This window comes from Rousettus aegyptiacus, unplaced genomic scaffold, assembly GCF_014176215.1.
Source record: "Rousettus aegyptiacus isolate mRouAeg1 unplaced genomic scaffold, mRouAeg1.p scaffold_m13_p_8, whole genome shotgun sequence".
In the NCBI taxonomy this organism is placed as follows: Eukaryota; Metazoa; Chordata; class Mammalia; order Chiroptera; family Pteropodidae; genus Rousettus; species Rousettus aegyptiacus.
The window spans coordinates 49,129,055-49,156,635 of record NW_023416311.1 but is presented as its reverse complement, the minus strand read 5'-3'; the positions used below and the strand labels follow the sequence as shown (position 1 = coordinate 49,156,635).

General features: G+C 31.4%; 1 long non-coding RNA gene across 1 annotated transcript in view; it reads left to right on the top strand.

Moving 5' to 3' along the window:
- Positions 1-26,341, top strand: part of LOC107520861 — a 275,913-nt gene extending 249,572 nt beyond the window's left edge. The window contains exons 11-12 of the long non-coding RNA XR_004952511.1: positions 8,406-8,478; positions 26,236-26,341. This is a non-coding gene — a long non-coding RNA (uncharacterized LOC107520861). The remainder of the gene's footprint in view (positions 1-8,405; positions 8,479-26,235) is intronic.
- The last annotated feature ends 1,240 nt before the right edge of the window (positions 26,342-27,581 follow it).

Sequence of the window (27,581 nt, the reverse complement as noted above, 5' to 3'; positions counted from 1 at the left end):
CATTCATACATTCCTTTAACTGTTTAGAAATATATATTGAGATATGACAAATCAGTAATACATCTATTTTTATTCTTTAAATAAATGGATTTAAATTTGAGGGCAGAAAGTTATCTGTGTGAAGTTTCGAGTAATTCAAAAAAGTTTGACAAATAGAATATAACCTTGAAACCACACAAATACAGCTAGGCCCATCCATTTCCTGTGTCAGATATACATATATTTTTTATTCCCAAGTTAGCTAAAAATATTTTAAATATTTTTATTCTAAGAACATATTTTGGCATTTGAAGCTGACCCACAGGTGATATTTTTTTCTTTTTCTTTTTCTTTTTTTTTTTTTTTGGTAAACATTTTATAATACCTCATCTTGGCAGAAAGCTTTAGAGGAAAATAACATGAAATTAGGGAAAAAAGCAAGATGAAACTAATAAAATCAAACCAAAACTAAAGTATTCTGAGAGTTACCTCAGAATGGTCTGCATTATATGCAGAAAAAAGGATATAATTAAAACGATGTTAGGAACAAGTTTTATCTAAATGACTTTTGAATGGAGAACTGTGGAATTATTTTAAATTTGTCTATACTTTCTTATTCTTTGTGATTTTTGTAAAATTAATTTTTAAATTAAAGTAAATAACTTATTGTCCATACTATAATGTAATCATTTGGAAGCTACATTAACTATAAATGGTTTTCATTGGCTACTTGGCAGGAATTGTGCAATATTATCAAAAGAATGGTTGCCAAGTAAAAAGTTTAAAAGGAATTCTTTATATGACTAGCAGGAATATGCTGTAAAGTTTGGGGTTATTACCTCCTATAATATTTTATACATTATGTATCATTATATTTTCTCTTCATTTTTTCTTTTCTTTTTCTTGGTAAAACAGTTAAATGATATTTAAATCAGTTTATTCTTTGGTCATTGTATCTGATAAAAAATGAGACCCTCATTTAAAAATACATAGCATTAAATAGGTAGGATAATAGTCAATAAAAATATTAAATTTAATAAATTAAAACTTGCATTTTTATAAGTTCAAATTAATGTTTAGAGCTTATTATTTTAAGGATCCAAATTAAAGTTATAGATTTTATAAGGATTTTAAAATGAGTAGAAATAAAAACTTTTGTGAACTGGATGTACATACAAGTTGATATTTATAATCTCTCAAAGTTCATTGTAAATGCATCAATAAAAGATATCCCAATCCATCAATAAAAGATATCCTAAGTCAAAATCGGTTTAGTCATGGTAAATAAAATCTATTCAATTAAACTGATTTTAGTTTCTATTTTACATAGCTCATGCATTAAATTTCGAAGTTTGTCTTCCAAACATCTTATATACATATGACATTTTATCCTTTAACTCAATTTAGTCTATAATTTAGAGTATATATTGGGTTTTAGTAGGAATCAGAGAGAAGGAAGTAAAGATTATGGGGCACATACAATGTTCATATATTCATGGTTTTACCTTTACAAAGCTTTCTCCCTTATTCCTTAAAATAACTTTATGAGGTTTGTATTGTTATATCACTTTTGTAGTAGAATAAATAGCTTCAGAGAGCTTGAACAGTTTTCTGGAAATTACAGAATATAACTGAGCTAGAGTTAAAGTTAGATATGTTCAATTACAAAGTCCAAAACCTTTATCTAAACTATTTTCGTCACACCTAAGAAATTGGAATCACACTCTTCAAATTATTTTCCAGATATCAAGGATGCCAGCATGTTTCAGGATAGTTAGGTTACACTGTGTTAATAAATATTCTAATAATCTTACTGACTTGACACATTAATTCATGATATTCCAACATAGTTTGCCTACAAGCTTGATTTTCTATATTTACAAAGAGACCCAGGCTAATAGAGGCTTCATTTCTACACAGTCTTCCATAATCACCACAGAAGTAGGAAGAAATGTCATAAACCGTGCTATGATTCTTAGAACTCCAGCTAGGGAATAATACATGTGATTTATTTACATTTCCTTTGATAAAGTCCCATTGTGTTATATAATTTCACAGAGGTCAAGAAGGTTTTTTTTCCCCTTCAATCAAACTTCGTCAACCTAAAATCTTTCATTTCCTTCAAGATTTAAGCTTGTCTGTCAGTATTAAATTTCGTTATTGTTTCTAATCTTTATTTCTGTCTTGTTTGTGTGTGTGTGAGAAAGTGGAAGAGGCTAATTGACAAATGCTGCTGACTGAAAGCCATTTAGCATGCTTTCACATATTTGTCATCATGATTACATTTAAAGTTAAACCTTATTTTACTGCTCCTAATCCTATAATAGTCAAATAAAAAGTCTATATTGATAAAGGTATATATTAATAATGTGAGAAAGTGCTATCCTAGAAATAATTGGAGAATCAAAAAGTCACATACAAATCGGGCGTTTGCTCATTTAAAATGCTCAGCTCAATCAATAACTATTAGGAATAATTTTTGTCTCCAATTGAGTTTTGGTTAAATGTCAGTTATAGTGTGCTTTAGGAAACCAGAAAGGATGTTGTGATCAATACCCAAGTAATGACAATTCAGTTGAAATGTGAATGACTGTGCAACATTAATTACATTATGTTCTATATATAATAATATTGGTAAAATTATATTTCCTTATAATAAAAAGTAGCTCTTAGAGATACATCTCTTACGTTTTAAGAATGTATCTAAATCATACCCATGCATGATAAGAAACAAAAATAAATAAGCTTGATAAGTAACAGAGTCAGAACCTATCTGAATCTGGATGTTTTGCTATCATACTGCTCTTATGTCCTCGAGAACATTAAAATATTTCTGTAATTGTTGTTGCAATAGTGACTCTCCTTTTATTAAAAAATACAATCAACAAATAATAAATAGCCAAAATAAAGAGTTTCAAGTCATCTATACTTCAGGAATAAAACCACAGCAGAGATTATCTCTGATTCACTATTTGGAATTATAATTTATTGCCTATACTATTTAGAGATGCATATAACAATGCACCTCTTTACAAACAAGATCATTTGGAAACATATACAGTGTCACATGCCTGTTATCAATGCTTTATTTAATAATTCATAATTTTTAAAGATAAATATTGCTTGAGAAATACAGCTTCATCTGAATCTAATTTCTTGCTATTATGCCAGATAGAGAGAAATAACACATATTAACACATATTATATTTTAGTGGTATCATGCAAGCACTTCAATGTATTTGCACAATAATGTAAAGCTTACCCTACTAGAGCGCAATAATAAATAACAGAATAATTAGAGTAAGAGTGATTAGAGAAGAAACTTTTATATAGAGGTCTTTCTAGATTTAAATATAAATTAAGCTATATAAAAATTATAATATATGTATTAAATAAATTTATACTTAAATTATATTTATAATCTAAGGATAAGCTAGGATTTATTTAAAGAAGCACTACAGAAACTCTAGATACAGCATAATGCTTATTCCAATAAAAAGGATATTAGCTTCTCATATATTATTGTAGTTAACATAGTAAACTGCATTATTTTATGACAACAGTGATATATTGTAATGGTTTCTGAGTGCCTTAAAAGTAAGTAGGTGTCAAAATAATTTTTACATTTGCATTCATTAGAATATAAATTAATATGTGCTATTTATGATCGCCTTGTTTTTAAAACAGGTATATATTTCTGTATTTAGCTTGAATTTAATATATGCAATAAAACATGATCCTGTAGTCGAATTTGATAATAAATATCCTCTATAGCCAACTAGACTTTGATGTACAATTAAGGAGAGCCTCATAGTGTAATTTTTATATAGATCAAAACATTAGATTCATGGCACAATTCTGCCTCTTGATATAAATGAAGGCGTTGTTTTAATTTACTCCAACTAAAATGAGATTACTCAAGTAATGTTAGATAAATATTTTTCCTTAGCCAATGTTGAGGACTTCACATAAGAAAAGATAAATATTTAAGTAATAATTCAATAATAGATATTTTGGAAATTATTAAAGTTATGACACAAATGGCTTAGTATGCACAAAGGTAATTTTATAACACATAAACAAATAGATTGTTGAAAGTTTTTCTTTGACAAGGAGATATTTGGCTAATGCATAATAAGTCCAACTTTTTTCTTCTTTTTTTTTTTTTACCATAAAATTCATGTATATATCTAAAAATACCTGGGGACAAAACATGAGGAAAGGATAGAATGGTATCTGTTCTAACTGTAAATTCTAACCCTCTCAATTATATTTTTCCTTGTGAACCTACTTTATCCTTTTATTACTTAATTTGAGAGATTCAGAGGAAAAAATGGGGACAATATGGTCATAAAATGAAGCCCTTTCAATTGGGTTGTGACAAAAACCTAGTGTCATTAGGAGAAAAATGTGTAGTATACAAAAAGTATACCCATGAGATTAAGAACTAACCAGCCTCTCTCTCTCTCTCTCTCTCTCTATATATATATATAGATAGATAGATAGATAGATAGATAGATAGATAGATACACACACACACACACACACACCTATATATACTTATTTATTTAAAGAAGGCCATCTTAAGTGGATGGCAGTGTCTCTTGCTATAACTTAGTGCAACACTTCCTAAGAGCAATTTAATGACTTTTTTTTGGTGTACAGCTTTTATTCCTACCAAAAAGTTAGTAATATTTATTCTTTTAAATTATTCTTATGTGACGCCAGAATTAAATTCTCAAAAAAGTCCCTGTATTTCACTGGAATAGTACATTCCTTGTAAGCAAAAATTGTGTATAACTTGTTTTGAAATCCACAACATCAAGCACAATATATTGCAGGTAAATATTATATCACTTTATATATACATATATCTATACATACACACACACACACACACACACACACATATATACCAGTGATTTCTCTACCTTAACTATATTAAATATTAAATATATTAATTTGGAAGTTCGCTCTTTGTCAGGTGATGATTATTCCCTTAAAAAAATGTTTAAAGTATAGAATATTAGCCATCACTTTGAAATATAGGAAAGTCTAGTTAAAAAATAACATTAGCCTTGGCTTAGAGTTCCAAAGTTGATTTAGTGTGAAAAACAGGATTGGGCCATCTTTGAGCTTATAAGTCATGCACCATTAATGCAATGGAATGCATTTATTATACATTACAAAACATGTCTCAGAGACTATCTGTGGTGAAGAATAGTTTTGTTGTTGTTGTTTTTTAATTTCCAATCGAATTATGTAAAGTACAATCAAAATGAAATAGAAAAATAAATTTAAGGATCAATGACATATAGAATTCAATCTGTAAGTCTTTATTATTAGATTTCACAGACATTTTAAATTTGCCATTTAATTTTCTAAATGTTACTCTATTTATGTCTTTATTTCATCATGTGCTGGTAACAGGCAGTTCACAGATGGTCACCAATCCCTTGGCCACACTTTGAGGATCACTGACTTTCTAATGTCAATCTTCTCTTTTTAGCTCTATCACATTCTTGGGTTCCTCAATTGTAAAAGGATGTGTTATAGATAGAAATAATAATTGTTGAATGTTTAACACATTTCAGGTGCTGTTCAAACACTTTACTTACAGTAAATATTTAATTCTTGAAACAATCATGTGAGAGAGAGATGGAAATGGAGGCAAAGGGGTCTTCAGTACATTAATAAAGGTTTCACATTAGGCTGTAGAGATGGGATTTAAATCCAGTGCTCACCCCAGCATCCACACCCTTAAGCATCATATAGAACCTCTCTGGATGACTTCTCATGTCTGCCAAAACTTTTTATGAATATATAGTTTCTGCTTTATTAATTAGTACAAGAAAATTGAAGTTTCATTAACAATTTTAATTTGCTTGCAAGATCACTTGTGTTTTAATAAGCTGTAAAAAACGTTTGTAATTATTTCAGAGTCTGGTCATCAAGGCCATAGGAAGTGCTCGTTCAATGGAGAAATGTGTCTTTCTTGTTAAGACTATGGAAGTTGTGAAATCATTTTATTTTTCCTTTTTTTTTTTAATCTTTTTATATGCCAGCTGTAATGCTGTTTGAATCAAAGACATTTGATTGCCATCTATGTTCTTCTCTTAAACTAAATGGAGAGCTTTGTGGAAGATTGACAGACTTGCATAATGGACTATTTTGACATTGGCAAAGCGTTACAGTCAAAAAGGACTTGCGACTCCTGTGTTCTATGGTTGTCAAAATGGAATTCAGTGCCAGACTTGGCAGGAGTTTCAGAGCTATTTGCTTCATCAGCTACTGATTCCTAAGAAGCCCAAGCCTAATATATGCACACATTTATTAAGAAGAACATATACATAGAAAGTATACACACACAAACACTCACACACAGCACACATATACACAAACACATATATATTCTCATCAAAAAAAGGAACCTCAGTAAGTTTTTTAAGTGTGTGTTTTATATATTTTTTCCATTTATAGAAGGGTTTTATTGTAATATATTTATTAGATTACCAATACCAATCATATTATCCTCTATAATATAAAAGACCTTAGGGAAGATATGAATTTTACTCAATCTCACTCAAAATCAGCATTAGACAATGCTGCCTGGGTAAATGGCATAATTCTCCTTTCTGGGTTCAGCCTCCGAAATCATATGGACAGGTCTTATTTCTACTCCATTTGCTTGATAACTCTGGGATTTTGGATAAATGCCTATATGCTTCCCCATCTATTAAATAGGTATAATAATAAGACAAACTTTATAGGATTTATATGAGGAAAAATTGAGATGATGCTTATTGTAATTAGCTCTGCCTGGGACATAAGCAACATTCAATAAATATTAGCTGTCATCATCATGATTATGATCATGGACAGAAAGAAGCCTGGATAAATAAAAACAGATTGTGGAGGCAGCTTTATGTTTCTTTATGCACATAGTAAAATGTAAGGAGAGAAGGAGGTCAAAAGAAGATCAGAGTAAGGGAGAATGTGCTGTTTCAAAGTAGATTAATATAATCTGAAAATACTAAAGACAGGAAGACTTATGACAGGACTTCTAGCACATTCAGTAATCTATTATTTATCCTAGAAACCTGGATATTGAATGTTTTTGTTGTCTTCTCAGTCTTGGAGAAACTAAATTTGCCTAGTCCCAAGTCAAAAGAAATTAGGCTTTTAGGACACTTAGGGCACATGTTGTTATGAAATATATCCCAACAGGAGAGGGCCCCACTGGAAAAAATTGCGAGTCATTTGACTGGTTAAGACTGACTGCTCCAAAGAGAAAATGAATGAGTCTCTAGTTCTGGAAAACCTCACACTGCTTATCCTACTCTTAGGAGCCAGTCATAGTGAAATGTCCCAGTAGAGATTTAACTGATTTCTTCTGATCCATCAGAACATACCTGAAATGTGCACTCCTTAAGAGACCATCTCAGACTACCTGATATTAACATCTCTTTCCTATTCTTTATTGTTGTCCTCATTTTTTCTCTTTATTATACTTATTTCAAATTGCAATTATTTAATTATCATTTTTAGCTAGTATCCTCTAATGTCCTTGAGTAAACAGCCCTATATTTTTAATTTGCCTTCATACAGAGAACACTTACTGTAGTGATTTTCACAGAGTAAGCCCTCAATACCAATTTGTTAATTAAAAGGAAGAACAACAATAATAACAAGGACAATAAAATACGAGGCACATCTAACTTTACATTTGTCACATGTGTTTCATCGGTCTGTGTGTCTTTTTCTCAGCCATAAGGAAAGATGAAATACTGACATTTGAGACAACATGGATGGATCTTGAGATGATCCTAAGCAAAATAAGTCAGACAGAAAAGTTGAGAACCGTATGATTTCACTTACATGTGGGATATCAAACTGAAAGTAACATACAAGACAAACGAAAGCTCATAGACACAGACAATAGTTTAGTGGTTACCAGAGGGGAAGGAGAAAGAGGGGTAAAGGGGTTCAAATATATGATGATGGAAGGAAATTTAGCCTTGGATGGTGAATGTACAATGCAATATACATTTGACCTATTATCGAATTGTACACTTAAAACCTATCTAATTTTATTAGCCATGTAACTTCAATAATTTTTTTTTTCAAAAAGGACAGCCTCTCAACAATACAGTTCTTTTAAGAGACCCCCTCCCTTCTTAGTGAAACTATAATTAGATTTAACCTGACCTGTATGAAAGTGTTGGGGGCAGGGAGGTGGAAAAGTCATTAACTGATTTCTAATCATTCTGCCCCATTTCTCTAGCATTCACCTTGGTGGCACTTATTAATTTTGATACTTCTCTGCTGCCTGTACTCAATGACAAATTGTGTAACTGAAGTCTGTCATGAAAAATTGTGAGACTTTAAGCTCATCTCTCTAAACTATATACATTTTTTCATTTTAGATATCCATGTAATAAAATAAATTGTCATGGACTTTTCTGGACTTCATGAGATTGAATAACTTCCAAAGAAAAGGTGAGCATTTAGAAATAGTTATCCACAAGGTCCTTTGACTAGCACAATGTTCCTAACTACCTCATTTTTAGAAAAAAAATTCTCTAATAGATTAAAAAGACATGTTCTTTACATTTTATTCCTGGCCATTGAATAAGTTAGAAAGATCTTTCGTACCCAAAATAAGAAGGCTGTAAAGTAAAGGTTTTATATAAACATATTGCCAACATATATATCCAAATGCTGAAAAAAACCTCCTTCCTTATAGAAATAATCATAGAGCTTCTGGCTTTTTTGTTGACTCATAACAATGGAACATAGGAACTTTGAAAAAATGTCTTTTATAAAGATATAAAACATTAGAATAAGATGGTGTATAGTTACAGACTTGAAATTTCTATACAGATAGATTGAAGAGAATCAGTAATTTTTAGATTCACAGCAAACATATAATCAAGCTGTTTTCAAAATTGTTTGCTTAAATGGAAAATAATTGCTTTTGAAATAGTTATCAAGTAATGGGTCCTTTCGATTTTACCCATTATTTTAGAAGCTTATGTAAAAAGGCACAATATACTCAAAAGAGGACATTTTAATTCCAGGTTGATTCCTTTATGTTTGATTAGCAACTGCTATTACAATGAGTCCAAGTTAGATGAATGGCCTAGGAAGTGCAGTCTATAAAATGTCACCTCCTAGAGAAAGTAAACAATAGCCAAGAGAAATATTTCATTCCTTGGAGTCTAAGCAAACCGTAGAGAAATCACTATGAATGGCAAGAATCCAGAAGATGGAGAACTGAAAGAACAATAGTGCTGGGAAACAAATGAAAAAAGAAGTGGGTTACTAAGCACTTCAGTCTAAGTTAGTTACTAGGGATTGGATTCAATACAGTAGGTCTAATATTTGAAATATTCCCCCAGATCGAAATGTTAGAAATTTTTATATACATATATGCAAATGTGTTAAAGGCACATACAATATTCTTATAAAGAATGTTTCCGTAATACTTATAAAATATAGAATTCACCTATGAAAAATACAAAATTGTAAAATTTCGTATATATAGATATGTAAAAAATCTTTCACAAAAATTAATTTTCTACCTTATTCACAGTTAAGTCAACCTCATTGACATTTATAAAAGCCTTTGTGCTGGGTTTCTAAAGTATTTTTATAGATCATAAAAGTCATAAGATTGGGGTAAGAAAGAATTGGGTTCCTAGAAGTTTATTCTGAACTTGATATTAATCTTAGTCTCAGTGATTTTAGTGGTAACATGAATTTAGTGTGCCTGCCTCAAAGGGCTGTTACGTTAAGGGAGAGATTATGCAAAAGGTGTCAGTGTTAGTCCTTTCAGGCTTTTGTAACAAAATACCACAGACTGGGTGGCATGTAAATAACAGACTTTTATTTCTCACAGTTCTGGAGCTGGGAATTCTAAGACCAAGGTGCCAGCAGATTCACTGTCTAATGAGGGCCTGCTTCCTGGTCCTGAGATGGCTGTCTTGTCATTGTATCCTCATGTAGTGGAAGGGGAGAGGGAGCCCTCCAGGTCCCTTTAATAAGCCTCATTCATGAGGGCTCCATTCTTATGACTTAATCACCTCTCAAAGTCCCCACCTCCAAATACCATTAGATGGTATTTGGGGATTCATTTTCTACATACGAATTTGAGAAGCACAGACATTCAGCCTATAGAAGTGCCCAACAAAGAAACAGCTAATTGTGGATACTTAAAAACTTCTGTGCCCTTTTTCTGCCTCGTTATTAATAATGATACTCTATATATGCATTTTTAATGTATTTTGAAGTATATTGCTCCTGATAAACTTATATAGAGGAAAAATGCTTAGTAAAAAAAGGACAAAGGAAAAAAAGAGAGAATTTGTATTCGTGGCTGTCTCTCTGAGCCAAATGTTTTAAGGAGGCATATTATAATTATGAGACTCCGTTCGGTTAATGGCACCAACGTGCTGATATTAGCCAATGCGTTGTTAATTAAACAGGTTATGTGTGCACTAAAGGGCCACTTGATATTTGTTGTGCAAGTTTAGGAATCCAATTTATATTTTCCTCTATGACAAATCACCTTAATTTTAGAGAGAAATGACCTTAAGATCACCTGAAAGTAGGTTTGATAATTTTTTCCAGTAATGATTTCATAATAGCTCGTGAACTTAATAAAGTTGAGACCCCCCAATAAATTGCATTGTCAAGTACAAAAAGAGACTCTTTTATCTAGAAAGATGAACATTACCAGGTTTTAAAGAAATGTTATACTGATCTGAGAAATATGTGATTTTTAAGAGCATTACAATCTAAAGTTCCCACCAAAAGGAAGGAATCTTAAATGTCTTCTTCACTACTGTGTTTGAATAAATTTACCTGTAGGATACAACTTGATAATTTTAGTTTTAAATGTTAGAGAACATTACTGGGCTTTGCTTATAACCAGCAAGTTTTATCTGCTGCCTAACTCTCTCATTAGATCAAGATAAGAAAATCACATCAGTATTAAGGAGAACATTTATGTTCTTATTTTTAATAAAATGAAAATAAATATGCTAATTGTGTCTTAGATTGGTAACACAGAACTTGAAAAGAGGGATGCTAGAACATAATCTAGTTTTACATCTCTTTTTTAGTCATGTTAAATAGCTCTTGAAGAAGTATTAGTAGTTTGGATTATATAACAATTATCCATTAATGAATTCCTGTTTAAAGGACCACAGGCAGGAGTAGTCAATGATATGACTGTATTTTTTAAAATTTATTTTATAGGTGAAATGATATATAATGAAAACAATAATAGCTGTATCTTATTATAATTTATCATATACCAGACATTCCAAGTTCTTTATGAATATTATTCATTTAGGATTCAACATATCCCTTTAAGAATTGTAGGACATTGTTACTATTTAATAAAAATGAAACTAGCTTAGATCATGAAATGAATTTGTCAAAATCACATAACAATTAAGTGGCAGAACTATAGGCAAACTTAATTCTAGTGCTTTTGGATTCTGAGAATTGATGCTTTTGCTCCTTTTCATGAATAGCAGCCTCATCTTCACCATTCCCACTTTAACTGGCATGAAAACAGAGAATTAAATAAGTCCTACAATCACATCATGAGTCAAACAACTTACATCTAAATGGCTTTATTATTAGAGCTAAATGCTTATGATTTTTGAGAGTATATAATTCTTTTGACCTTGGGATACTTAGTCAATTGCCATGAAAACATTTTTTGACAATAAAGTCAGTTATACTCTGAAAAAATTTTAAATGGTAGTGACAGAAATGCTATCAATCCAACATTTACAAAAACAAAAAGAATACTTCATAGGCATAATATCTTGAAAGTTATCTCAGTCCTGGAAACTTAGAATACTCTTTTAGGAATTAAGAATTAAGTGAGCCTAAAAAAGATTTAGGGAAAAATAAATTAGATTTCTATTTTACTTTGTACCAGATGAGGTGCTATGAACAATGCAAGTAACATCTTAATAAGTAATTACAATGGAACTTTGTAGGCTAAAGGTGTTTTCTATAAATAATGTGCTGGGACCAATTAGCATCCCTAATGAAATATAGAGCAACCTTAGATGACATAAATTGAAATGTGCAAAGCAGGAGAATGTAAATTTTCTAGGAAAGATTTATTACATTTACTTTGGAACCATACCAAAGCTTTCACCTCCTGTGAACACCATCTAAAATCATGTCAGATAGAATCAAATTAAATATATTGTATTTATTTATTTATTTTTCTTTAGAAAGGCTTTAGAAGAAGGAACTGCTCTCTCTAGATGAATCTATATCTGTCTACATCTATATAGAGTTACTGCTGGAGTGCCAAACTTTACATTAGGGGCAATTAGAAAATAGGAATGAATATTGGAAGAGACCGAAGGTGAGAATATTTGTATAAAAACGGTGAAGTCTTTAACAGGAGCAAAGAACTAAGAGCAAAACTGCCATGAGTCTAGATTTACCTGTGTAAGAAGACAGGATTTTTCAGATCTCTTCATGCATTTCAGAAGTTAGAGAATGAGCTCAAATCTATGATATATCGATGAAAAAATCATTAAAAAATATGTTCATAAAATCATAATTTATGATATCTTTTCTTAGAGCTATAGCAATACACAATACACCATACGAGGACCTTTAGGGGTGAAAAGGAAGTGGGGTAAAAAAGGAGGATCAAGAGAAGAGGGAAGGAGGAATGGGAGAATCAGGGAAATGAGAGGAGAGAGCGGAAGGAAAGAAGTAAGGAGAGGGGGAGAGGAAAAAAGAACAGGGAAGAAAATTTTTTCTTTTGCAAGTATAATTTAATTATATTCTCTTATTATCTCTTCACATTAAAAAAAAGAGTCATATTTACTTCAGAATAGTCACTATCTACTGTCTTATCTTTTCATCTCTTCAGTTACTCTCCACTGCCTGTGGCATGGCCCAATGCCCTAAGCTAAATTGGTGTTATTTCAGGTTCTTTTCCTTTTTGTCTTCTCTAAGCATGACAGGATCTTCCTTTTTTCTCTCTGGTTGTTCAGGTTCATTCTTTCATTTTTATCTTCATAGCCATGAGTTCTACCCATGCACTCTAATATGATAAGTTAAAATTTAAAATCCCTTTTTATAAAAGCTAATTGTAAATAAAAAGACAAAGGAAACTTTACAGAAGACATTGTAACATACAGTAGGCCAAAATCAATATCACTAATATATAAGGGTTTTTCACACAATTAAAAAAATATAATTTAGAAGAAAAAATGATGGTCTGATAATAAAGGAAATAATAATTCAGGAAATATGTAAAAATATTTAACCTTTCTAATAATTCAAGAAAAACAAAACTATAATAACACTCCATGATTTTCATCTTTAGTCTGTCAATTGAAAGAATTTTATACTTTATTAAACAATTTCCCTTTAGGAATAAACTTCAAGTAAATTAAATAAAATATCTTTATTACAATACTACTTTTAATAGTGAAATACTGAAAGCTTTCTCAATATCTCCAAATAAGAATGTGGTTAATTATATTAATAAATATATATGGATATATACATATTAATGGATAACAACAATGGTTTCATTAGGTAATGAGGTTATAGGTGATTTCTATTTTATTTTTTATTTGTTTATGTTTTAAAAATGGATATAACACAGTCTGCTATACTTTTGCTCAGCTTATTTACCAGCTTATACATAGTTTTCTTGAAATCTTATTATTCATTCTTCAAGATTTTTCTACTTAGATCCTCTGATGACTTGTGCTTTCAACTTCAGCTACCTTTGCCATTCCTCTTCATGTATTCATGTGCATAACTGTGTTTTGTTTGTATAAGTGGTTGCACTAACACCTCGAAGCAGGTTAGTCAGTAAGGAAATATATGGGCTCGTATAATTGTCGTTTAAAGGTGTATATGGTATCCTTTGAACTAGGATTAGACTCATATTGTTGAAAATTATTCTTACTGATTTCTAGGCATTTCCCTTCCATTTGTTAGCAAAGGTGAGTACTAAGAGTTCAAGCTTCCATGGGCCTTATAATTCTTGAAAATCCAAAGAAGAAGTTTTTTTAAAATTGTGCGTATTTTCAGAAAAAAAAATGAAATGGAGACCAGAAAAAATTAAGAAATATCAATGAAACTAAGAGCAGATTTTTAAAAATATTAACAAAATTGACAAACCTTTAGCTATATATGAGTGAGATGGGGGTGGGAAGAGAGAGAGCGCATGCTCAAATAAAATTATAAATGAAAAAGGAAACATTAAAGTGGCACCACAAAAATACAAAGGATCATAAAAAACTACCATGAACAATTATATGCTAACAAATTGAATGACCTAGAAGAAATGGAAAAATTTCTAAAAGCATACAACCTACCACGTCTGAAGCATGAAGAGAGAATATGTGAACAGACTAATAACAAATAAGGAGACTGAATTGCTAATAAAAAACCTTTCAACAAAGAAAAGGCCAGAGCCAGATAATTTCACTGGAAAATTCTACCAAACATTTAAAGAAGAATTAATGCCAATCCTTCTCACATCATTCCCAAGAAATTTGATTGAGGGAACACTTCCAAACTCATTTTATGAGTCCAGAATTACCCTGATTCCGAAGCCAGATATGGACAGTACACAAAAAGAAAATTATGGACCAATATTCCTGATGAAATTAGATGCAAAATTTTCAATAAAATATTAATGAACCAAATTAACAGCACTTTACAATGATCATTCACCATGGTGAAGCAGAATTTGTTCCTGGGATGCAAGAAATAAATGCGATACACCACATTAATAGAATGAAAAATAAAAAAATCATGTGATAATCTCAACAGATGCAGAAAAAAGCATTTGACAAAACACAACATACTTTCAAGATAAAAACATTCGACAAATTGGGTGTAGATGGAGCATATCTTAACATAATAAAGGCCAATATGATAAACCCACAGCAAACGTCATACTCAATAGTGAAAGGTTGAAGATGTGCCATGAGATGTGCCACTCTCACCATTTCGATTCAGGTAGACTAAAAAGCTACACAGTAAAAAAAAAAAAAAAAAAAAAAAATCAACAAAATGAAAAAAACAACTTATTGGAACAGGAGAAAATATTTGCCAATAATATATCTGATGGGTTAATATCTAAAATACAAAAATAAATAATACAACTCAATAGATAAAAAATACAATATAAAAATGGGAAGAAGAACTGAATAGGCTTTTTTTCCAAAGAAAATATTCAAGTGGCCAACTGGCACAAGAAGAGATGCTCATCATCACTAATCATCAGGGAAATGCAAATCAAAACCACATGAGATATCGCCTCACACCTGTTAGGATGGCTGTTTAAAAACAATAACAATAAAACAAGAGATAAATTTTGGTGAGAATATGGAAGAAATGGAACCCCTATGCACTATTTGGTGTGCTGTAAATTAGTGCAGGCGCTATGGAAAACAGTAGCAAGTTTCCTCAAAGAACAAAAAAAAATACAATTACCATATGACCCCGCAATTCTACTTTTGGGTATATATCTAAGGGAAACGAAATCAGGATCTCAAAGCGATACCTGCACTTCCATGTTCATTGGAGCAATATTCACAATAGCTGTGATATGAGGCATGGAAACAAGGTGACTGTCTATGGATAAATCCTGCCATTTGCAACAACATTAATAGAACTTTTTGAGAACATTATGCTAAAAGAAATAAGTCAGACAGAGAATGATGAATACTTTATGATATCACTTATATGTGGACTCTAAAAAAGCCAAAGTCATAGAAACAAAGTTTACCTGGGGCTGGCGGGGAGAGTTGGCAGAGGAGGGGGATTTTGGTGGTGGTGAGGGAAGTGGGGAATATTGGTCAAAGGGTACAAATTCCAGTTAGAAGATGAATAATATACAACATGGTGATTATAGTTGATAGTACTGTAATATATACTTGAAAGTTGCTAAGGGAATAGATCTTAAATTTTCTCACCACAAAAAAAGGAATGGTGATTATGTGATGTGAGGGCCATTAGCTAAAGCTAAGGTAATCATTTTGTAATGTATCATATCAACATATTGTACACCTTAAACTTATACTATATGTCAGTTATATCTCAATGAACCTGGAAAAATGCATGCATTTTCAATTCCAGATCAAGAATTTTGATTGGTTCTGTTAGGCCACATAAATTGAATAACCTGATTACTAGAATGGGTCTCATGACTCCTCTCTGGCAGAAGAGGAAGAGCCTTAATTGACAACCCAGATAAAAGGAGGGGTTGGCTCCTATAATAACAGGACAGAGTTAGCAGAAGTTCAGGCAAAAATATGGCTACCATATTCTAGTACATGAATGTTCTAAATCTTACCCCAAATTTATTTTTGTCTAAATCCTTTTTTTTTTTTTTTTGGCCCTCCTCTATCCAGTTTATACCATAATTTTTGTAGATGGTTTAAATTATATTTAATTGAGTTTCCTTTGTGCTCTTTCTTTCTTCATATTTATGTATTTATATTTTGAGCAATGGCTCATTTCTCCACATATTATTTAGGTCTTTGCATTTTGATTAGGAACCTACATTTCAGTAAAATCATTATGTCTTATAGTAGTAACATTGGTGAGAAATGCTGCTATATTGTGGGGGACGTACTTTTATTAAAATCCAAAGGATCCCACAGATAGTTGGAATGAATCACTAAGTTCTTTCTATTACACAGCTGACCTGACTCTCATGCCACTGACATGAGAGTGCTTCTTTGAAGTTGTCTCCATGTACATGAAGTCTCTATGTACACCATAGGCATCAGATTTTAGCTACTCTCCTTTTACTTTCTTTAGGAATTAGTTGATGACCATTAGGTATTATTGAAAATATTATAGGCTGAACGTTGAAAGACTTACCTAAAGGGCTCTTTGGATGGTCCCTAATTATCTTTTTAATTATCTACCAGTGCTTACCACATACTCCTTGGGACATTAAGGGTATAACTCACACCACGTATGCGATAAAACTTGCATACACAATGAGATGTTGCCTTAAGTAATATTTATTTTACCATGAGATGTGCCTGGGAAGATAGCCTTTTAGCTGTTAAGATAAAACCTTGTAACTGAGGAGGGGAATTGTGGTAGACACAGCTTTCATATTTATGGTTTTTATTTTATAGTTAAGAACATCACAGTAATTTATAAAACCTTTGGCACAAGCATGTTGATTAGTTCTGCAAATAGCCACTCATCCAAACAAACAATATTCCTGCTGGAGGGCCAATAAAGAATGCCGATTTAGTTTTTAATGTCAACCGTCAATTAACTGTATCAGTGACAAAGAGGGGACATAAAAATTCCCAGCATTATTTTGACAAATAATTATTATTATTTTTTTTTACTATTTATTCCACTGCAAAAATGCAAAAAACAAAATTGAGTGGCATATTCCTTTGAATTTCACTGTGCTGATGAAGGGAGACATGGGCATAAGGGAAGAAAACTCAATGGCCTGGATAATTTACACACTGTATAATCATTTCTCAAATAATCAAGGGTTCACTGTCTTATGAAAAGAGATAGAAGGGAAAATAACATTCGTGTTAAGAAATACAGCCGGAAAATACATTTTATGGGATTGTATTTCATAGCTTTTGTCAATTTTTCTAATTGTCTTTAACATTAATCACATTGAACTTATGTAAAAATTTAGTAATAGTTCTTCAAGGCAGGGCACATCAAAGCAACAGAACACTTGCATGGGAAGTCCTGAATTTTATTTCCAGTCAACACTAGCTAATGTGATATTTTACTTTGGATACTTCAGATAAACTTAAACTATTGAACTCACCCATTCTGTGTAAGTCTTTCTGGTGATTACCAAAATTAGGCACACACAATTAAATTATATTTCTGGAGGAATGTATAAGTTGTTTTAGAGAAAAAAGATGTATATAAATAAATCTTGTACAAGTTACTATAAAACAATGTGCTAAGGAACAATAAAAAGTAATAACTGCTAATTATTTCTTAGAAGGTAAGCAGTCAGTCCTTAATGGAAGAAGCAGTATTTGAAATTCCACTGATGGGACTGATTCCAAAGGTTAGGGGTCATGAAGAGGGACAATAAAAGCTGAATTAAATAATGATAATAAAATAATAGAGGAAGAAATCAGAAAGCATGCTAAAGGATTAGCATAAATTTTAATTTGAATATAAAAAATATTAAGTCAAGTAATGAAATTAAAGCTAGACGGAAAAAAACAATTGGGCACAATTCATGTAGGACTTTCATTTTCATGTATTTTAATAGGAAATGACGATAACATAGAAAAAGTGCTGCCTTTGAAATTAGAACTTGATTCCATCTTGGATTTGTAAGTCACTAGCTATGTAAATTACCTAACTACTTTTATCTCCATTTGCTTATCTATAAATTGTGATAATACTTCTTGGGTTAACATGAAGCCTGCAAACTATGTGTGTAAGTCATCTACAACATCATCTGTACCCGATAGTTATTGCCTGCCCTGTAGAATACAGGAAGTCACGATCTAGATTGATATAGAAGAGTGCAGGGGTATCAGTACATGGATGTTTTGCATAAAGTGACGGAAGCAAGGGTGTTCCAGTGGTAGTCCAGGAATTAGGTAAATGTGGTAATGTGAATGATAGCAGCTGATAGGAGAACCACTTTGTCAACCAGAGGGAAATGTGAAGCTGAAAGCATCAGTTGAACAGTTTTCCACTGTGCATGCAATAGAAGAACATTTGAGGAAGGGTAAAAATCACTCTGTGCCACACTTGAAATTACACAAGTGAATCAAGGAGTCATGGTATTGCAGGATACTTCTGGAAAGAACGTAACAGTTCCTACAGTTAAAATGAGGCTTCCATACAATCTAAGTGGAGAGACAGAAGATAGATATCACTTTTATATTTATTGGCAAAGACACTGAAATTTGTTTAAATAACTGGTTGTGACATTTAAAAATAAATCAAAATACAAAACAAAACTTTATATTAACCAATTTCTATTCTAAGAAACTATGACTTACCTAAGCACTAAAATAACCCTCAGACTAATAAAAGAAAACCATATATAGTAATTTATAACATTAACTTGGATTGACAACTAACCTGTTGATTAATTCTTCACTAACTACGATAGTAGACATAAATTTAAAATAGTGGCCCTGATACTGATGATAATATCACCAGAGATGGAACACTAACAGTAATAAAAAGAATGGCCAATATTTATTGATTGCTCACTGTGTAATAGGAATTAATAACATAATAATATTAATCATCCTGTTTACAAGGAGAGGAAACTACTCAAGAAGTCAAGTAACATTGCATGGTCACTCTACTAGAAAATGGCAGTATCTTTTACTCTGATTTCTCTTAATTCTCCATTTTCTGTCACTCAGAGTGAAACACAGGTTTCACACACTATTTGCAGGTCTTGAGTGAGGACAAATTGGTCAAAATGAATAGTAAAAAGATAATTCATTGAACTCTTTTATGCTTGTTTTTATGTCAGAGACTTCGTAAGAGCATTAAACTGCTATTCTGTTCTTCTATCTAAGAGCTCAGGGCCTTTATCATGTTTTTTTTTATGATGTTCTCAGTCCACCATTAGTAACTCTTCTTTTATATCTATGGATGAATATAATAACCAGCAATAAACTGTGTTGGAGATAGAACAATACAAGTGTGTTGGAGATAGAACATAGGGGAAAAAAAAGAAACGGGAAATAGTTTTATCATTTTTCCATGAAAAAATAAACTCTAGGAGGATATGTATGCTACTCAACCTCTAAATTGTACAAACAAACAAAATGAAACAAAAAATAACAGCGGAATTTTAAAAAATAACAGTTTAGAAACACAAATAAGAATAGCATCAGATTTTCTATCACAATTATTAAACCTTGCAGATAATTGAGTAACACTTTTTGATGATTAAATTCTGTCAGTAAAGATGTCTATATCCAGTAAGAGTGTCATTTGGAAAAACAACCAATATGTGTAAGAAATCAAGGAGAAAAAACCTAATAAGGAATGAATTTTGATCTAAAAAAATAAAATCAGAAAGTAGGATACTCATATACTTTTCCAAAAATAAACATTGAAAAGTTATTAATGAGCCTTCAGAAATTAATGAAAATAATTTAAAATAGGAAAACTCATGTTTTTTAAAAGAACATATGGACAGAATTATGGCCAGTAGCATAAAACTAAGTTTAAATAATTGATGAAAATATGAATTTGAGCTTAACAGAAATGTAAAAAATTAACAAAAATTTATTTTCAAAACTATAAAAATAATTAGATAAGAAAAGTGTAAATTTCTTTTTTTTTTTTGAGGGAAGCATGTTCAATCTTAAGATTAAGATGAAATGGAAGATTTTTCTAAAAAAAATATAACAACCAAAATGTACACAGGAGAGACAATATGAGGAGTATATAACTATCAAACATTTAAATAAATATTTAATGGAAAAAAATTGAGGCCAACATGGTTTCAGAAATATATTCTACATAGCCTTTAAGAAGGAAATAAAGAATACAGTACACAAATTCTTCCACTGAATTGAAAATGTGGAAAAATTTCTAATTTCATAAGACCATTATAACATTGAAACCAGCTTGATGAGGACATTACAATTCAGAAAATCACAACCAATTTCATTACATGCAAAATTCTAAACAAAATGTTAACTCATCAAATGTAATAATAATTTGTAGAAAGAATACCGTGATATTACGATTTGTGTTTTCTCAGGAATAAAATGCTAATTTAACATTTAAAAATTAATTAATATTTTACCACATTAGTAGAAAAAGAAAAAATTGTTTAGTCATCACAATAGTTGCAGAAAAAGCATTGATAAGATCAATATGTATTCTTTATAGACTTTTACCATACTAGAAATAGAATTTAATCTGATAAAAATTAATTACAAAAAACCGACCTTAATTAAACAATATGCTGCTAAATATACTGGCTTGTAGAATTTTAAAAGCTCTCCCTCTCATATGATAAATGAAAAAGATAATTCCTATGGCAATAACATTTGTAATATAAAGTACTTAAGAATATGTCTAATGAAAGGTGTGCAAAAACTCTTTACAGATTTCAGTAAATAAAAGGATCTGATATATCCATAGGTTACATGAGTGGTCTTCCCTGAATTGGTCTACAGATTAAACTCAATCCAATCAAAATCCTAGCAATGTGCATCTGTTTGTAAACTGGCATGCTGACTCTGAATTAAAGGAAACGTAAAGGAGCAAGAATATAAAAGCACTCTTTAAGAAAAAAATAAAATTAGTGAACATATGGTGCCAGAGATCATGGTTTATTGTAAAGCTACAATAATTAGAATAGGGTAGTATTGGCATAATATATACAAATATAAGAAGGGAAAACAATTGAGAGTCTGGGATATAACTCACATTGCAGATCAATGAGTGAAACTTATTCTACTCAATCAAATGCATTATGACAGTTGAATACTCATATAACAACAACAACAACAAAAAACACAATTCATTTCTTATGTCATTCTCCAAATAAATGCCATGCAGATTGCAGTTATAAAATATAGTTCTAAAAGGTATAATACAAAATGTTTCTACAAAAAAACATGAGAATGTCTTCATGATCTTAGGATAAGCACAGTTTTCTGAAACATGACACACAAAAAAACTCCTAAATATAAGGGAAAAACTTAGTAAATTATTCTATATTAAATACTAGAACTCTGTTTATCAAAAGACATTATTGAGAGAGTCAATAGCTAATCAATGATTGGTTAATTGCAATACATATTACCAAGAGAGAGTTTATACCAAAGAATATGTAAAGAACTCCCACAATAAGAAAACATAGAGAATTATTGTCTTGCACCAGGACCATCATAACCAGAGATCCCCAAATGGCCAATAAATATATGAGAAATTTCTCAACTTCCTTTATCAGAATGATAATTTAAAAATAAGAGAATAACATTTGTCATGATAGGCAACATTCCGAAAAACAAAAATTGACTTAGAGTACTGTAAACATGCACTGCTGACGAGAGTATAAATTGTTAGAACCTCTGTGGCATAGACATCGATATCATCTACTAAAATTGGTGTGCATACCCTATGATGCAGCAATTCCATACTAAGTTATCGAGGTATACACCCAACACAATTTAGGCAATATACCAAAACACATGCACGAGAAAGTTCATGACATGATACTACAAAAGATTGTAACACAGATGGAAAGCAGCCTGGATCTCCATCAACAATAGAATGGATACGTAAAATGTGGTAAATCGATTCAGTGGAATATTATATAACACCAAATTGAACAAATTATATCTGCTACAAAAATATGAATTAACATAACAGATAAACAGCCAGACATAAAGTGCTGGTCTCATTTATTTAGAATGCAAAACAGGCAAAACTCCCCTATGGTATTAGAAGCCAGGAGGCTGATGATATTACAGCAGAAGGTAATAGGAAGGATGTGGAAGAGAGCTTCTGAGGTACTGATACAATTTCATTGATTGATTTAGGTGGTAGCCGCACAGGTTTCTGTGCTTTGAGGTTGTAAATTGAACTGTATTCTTTTTGTGTAATTTTGAGTGAACAGTGTACTTCAAAAGGTGTTAATCAAATAGCAACCCAAATTATGATTTACAACCTTCCTAATTTTCTTTCCTTGCTAAATTGTTAATCTGGTAACAGAAAACTTAAAATGAATGTTGCACTTCTGGTCTGTTGTCTTTTTGAAAATGAATAACTAAAAGAAATAAAGTTTCCCAGAGAGCACAAACGTCTATGGAATTATGAATAAAAGCCTCAATATGCAAGGCACAGAAGTTATAGTTAGAAGACTGAACAATAGTAGGGAGAGGAAGCAGGATTAAAGAGAAGTTTCTTTATTATTTAAAAATATGCACATGAAACATATTTTACTTTACTTCAAAGAAAATGTGCTTTCTGGAAGAAAATACCCTCAAAGTGTATTTTCTATCTCTTTACTTTCTTCTCAGAACTCTTTTTTTTTTTTTAAATAAACCTTGACTCTTATGACATCTAGATAGTTTTAATAAACTTGATTTCATTCTGCAAGATAGATGGCCTTTCCTGAGTAGAGAAAGCATCCTCTACTCACTGAGTTAACACCTAGCAGGATTTAGCTGAAATGCTACTGGAAGTGATCTAGTGCCTTAAACTCTTTAGGGTCTTTTTTTCTAATTGTCATTTTTAAACTTTTTAAAAACTTGGTTTAATAGTCCCCCCCCCCCAATTGTCACTTTCTAGCTGTTTCGATTTTTGGAAAAAACAGAAAGGAAAAACAACTGTTTAAAAGGGTAGAGATAAGTCTAAGCTGTGTAGTTAGCTATTACTTGATTGATTAAAACTCTCCATGTTTGATTCTATGAAGAAATTTAAATGCTTCAAAACAAAAAGGTCTTCCTCTTCAGAAACATTCCCACACTGATGAGTAGTACAGCCAAGCTCCCAACAATGTGAAATTTATTCCAGTAAGTTAACATTTTTTCTCTGGGCATCTCTGTTATTTTGATACACTTATTTCAAGGGTAAGATATTAAACCTTGATTTGTCACGAGCAGTTTAGCAGGGATTTATTCATTAGATCATTGTATTAGTTTCCTGTGGCCACTCTAACAAATGACCACAATCTGATGGTGTAAAACATCAGAAATTTAGTCTCACAGTTCTGGAGGCTGGAAGTTTGAAATCAAGATGTTAGCCAGGCTGCACTTCCTTTGGAGGCTCTACAGCAGAAACTATTTCTTGCCTCTTCCACCTTGTGGTGGCTGCCAACATTCCTTTGAAAATGAATCACTTTGTGAATGAATGTTTGTGGTGTTCAGACTTTTTTTTCTTCTATTATAAGTATGCTTGCTATGGTCCTTAAGGCCCACTCAAGTAACCTAGGATAGTCTACCCATGTCAAGGTCTTTAATCATATTTGCAAAGACACTTTTCTTTATAAAATAAGATTTACAATCCAGGGATTAGGACCTGATACTTTTGAGAGGCCATTATTCAGCTCCTACTTCTATTACAAAGATTCCCACCCTGATATAAGAAAGCAAATAGAGGCAATTACATTTTGATCGAAAAATTGCAGAAATGGTTCAAAGAGCAGACTATCTCTTGGGTGGTTGAAACAGAATTAAGGCAATGAACATTAAGGTCATGGAAAAAAGAAAAGAAAGATCCTGGAATGGGATCTATGATAATGATAAAGCACTAATTTAGCATCTAATGGAAGTCTGGCTCTGTCTTTGAAACTAGAAGAACTTAGGTATTTTTTTTTCTTTTTTTTTTGCAGAAGAAAATAGGCAAAGAAAGAAAAATCACTCTATTCTGATCATAGTTCTTTAGTTTCTCTGACTTCTGTGAAATGGTAGAAATATATAATGGGTATAGGTAATTGACATGTGCCTTAGAACTAGCTACTGTATAATATTGTATAATTTTAAAATGTATACCTGAGAGTTTTAACTTTGGCTCTGGACTAGTAATGCTTTTTATGTATGGTAGGAGGTATTTCTGTGCAAATTTATGATTCTAGTTAGTTTTATTTGGGAACTCATGCAGCTTTTATTTGCATCTATACCTTTGTATAATATTTTAAATATGGTATATCTAGTTAAATAGAGCCAGCTGTTTTCAGTATTATAAAGCAAATAATACAAATACAGTCATATGAAAATGTGAATATATATAAGGTATGCAACTCAGAAACATCACACTCACAAAATGTATGAGATAGTTTCTTGCCCATCTAGTGGTCATCTGCTTGGCCTTTCTACTTATTATAAAGTGAAATTTTAAAAGGATACTACTAGAAACTGTGCTATTTGGATTATCAGTTCTAGACACTTTTTAAAAACCCAGGCATTTCCTTTTTGTTGTTATCATTCCTTTGGTGAAAGTTTGCCTTATTTCCTCTTAATGGTTGTGCTACAACGGTTGTCAACCCAGCTTTCCAGTTTTCTTACCTGCTGTCCAATGAAAAAAAGATGAGCCAGCCTTCACAGAGTTATAGAGTTTGAGACAGAGATGATGATTTCCCACTGCAGTTCTTATTTGGTTACTAAAATATATAACATCAGGAAATACGGTATTTGCTCAAAACTTAAAGCTGTTAGATTGATAACCAGGACTTGTGTGTAATTTACTAGAGTCAACTTTACAAACATAATATCAGTTTTTTAAATTTATGAGACGATTTATAATAAGGATATTTCTTCTTAAGCAACTGAACAGTAAAATATGGATGATGAGATGAGATTTATATGGTTTTATATATTTGTTCATGACCTTTTGCCAGAAGTGTTTTAGTAGCCTCCCAACTGTTCTCTGTGTCTACAATTTTTTATGTATCTTGAATATCTATCATTCTACTCTGAATAATGTTTCTAAGCCTACATACTTTTGTCCCAAATGCAGAATTAACCATTGATTTATTCATCCAACAAAATATTGAGTACATAAAGAGAATTAAAACACAGTCCTTGAAAGTGTTCACCATTTTGACTTATGTAAGTAGAAAATGCACACAAATAGCTATAATGTAAGATTGAAAGTGAAAAACATGATGAGAATGGTAAAAATAAATTCTAAGGCGTTTAGAAGAGGGAGAGATTATTTCCTAATATGGGGAAGATACACTTCTATGGAGGAAGTACTTCTTAAGCTTGGATGTGACATCAAGGTGTTATTTGCATACAAAGGTACAGAGAGCAACTAAGAAACTGGAACTTGATTCTTTATGTATTTTTTAATCACTGGTAGATTTTAAATGGAGTACTCTACCATATTTATTTTTTAAATCAGATAATGTTTCTGAAAATATGGTAAGTGGCCATTGGGAGACGGTATGAAGGAAGAACAATTAATTAATGAAACTGCTATAGTGATGAACACCCACATTAAGGAATTTATTATTAAAATGGAGAAGAATTTTTTTAAAAGTACAATTAGCAAAACTTGTTGAAGAATTATATATGGAATCATGAAAATGAGAGCTGAAGGCAAAGCAGTTTTCTGTATTGGTTTATTTGATGGGTGGTGGTGCCATTAACTAAGACAATTAAAGAAGAGAAGGTTTGTGACACAGGAAGGAGCAGAGCAAGATCTGAGAATCATGAAAATTTTAATTTGGTACCTTTCTAATGGATATTTTTAAAATATTTTTTTCACCTTTTATACAAGACCTTGAGTGCTGCCTTGGGACAGAGTGAAAGGGATTTCTTGTGGTACTGCCATAGCTTGCATATCCTGGTAAGTAAAGTGAATTTTGTAATTAGCTGGATCCATTGATCTCAGGAGGCACTTAACAGGTTTTAGTTACTACTGAAAAGGCATATTTAAGATCAGTCTTGCCTCAACTCTCAAATTTCTTATGCATTTGTCATTTCCAATCATATAAGTTCTGCAAACACAATTATCCATCTCATTATATTTACAGTGATATTTTGACTTCCCGTGTAGATTGTAGATTGGATTCCTGACAACTGCTGATCAGGCTTGACATTTAAAACAGCTATGGTTAAGAAAAATTTATTTTATTTGGTTTATTTGAGTTTTAAAGGCTTGGTATTAGAGACAATGCAAGTCTGGAAGTCAGAAGAGGCTATAGCAGGAGATATAACTTCAAAAGTCATCATGATGTTGATAGTTAAAACCATGTTAATTGGTGTGTTGTTGGTAAGAAAAATAAGATAAAAATATTGAGAATTATGATGAGATTAAAAACACTTGGAATGTTAACATTTAAGAGATGGAAAAAGGCAGACCAATTGATGAATAAAACTGAGAAACTAGTTGGAATTGAAGAAGAGATTAGAAAGATTGTGTAAGGGAAGACAGGAAAAGGTGAACATTTCAAGGTGATGGGAAAACATGTGAGAAGGTAAATAGAGGTTTTTGGGTAAAGACACAAAAGTCATCAAATCAAATAATTAGGAGAACTTGGTGAGAAATTTTGTAGAACTGTTTATTTCAGACACATTGAAAGGGTTGATGGGAGCCAATGACTGGAGAACAATTGGTGGACACTTTTCTTTCGAAGTTTAGAAAAGAATAAAAGAAATGCAGATTTTAAAACAGGTATAAAATTTATAGAGTGTTTACTCAATAGTAAGCTTAGATCTTATTTACATAAGAGAAGGAATCAGGAGAGGCATTGATGAATGTAAAAGAAAAAGGATTGCTGATGAAATAACATCTCCCAAAAGGCAAAATAATCAGGAGTAGTGAGGTAGAGACTAAGAACACAGTAATTAAAAAAAAAAAAAAAAAGAAGAAGAAGAAGAAGAAAAAAGATTTGATGTGGAAATAAAGGGAAGCCTACCTGAAGAAAAGAGGAACATTAATATTAAAGGAATTTGTTATGTGTATTTAGGGTTTTTTGTTTGTTTGTTTTGCATAGGTACCAATAATTAAAGGTCTATGAGTGCTGGCTATTTCTCTATAACCTTAATTTCAGGTAATCATCAAGACTTAGACCATATTATGTCACATATATGAATATTTATTAGTGAGCAGACACAAAAAAG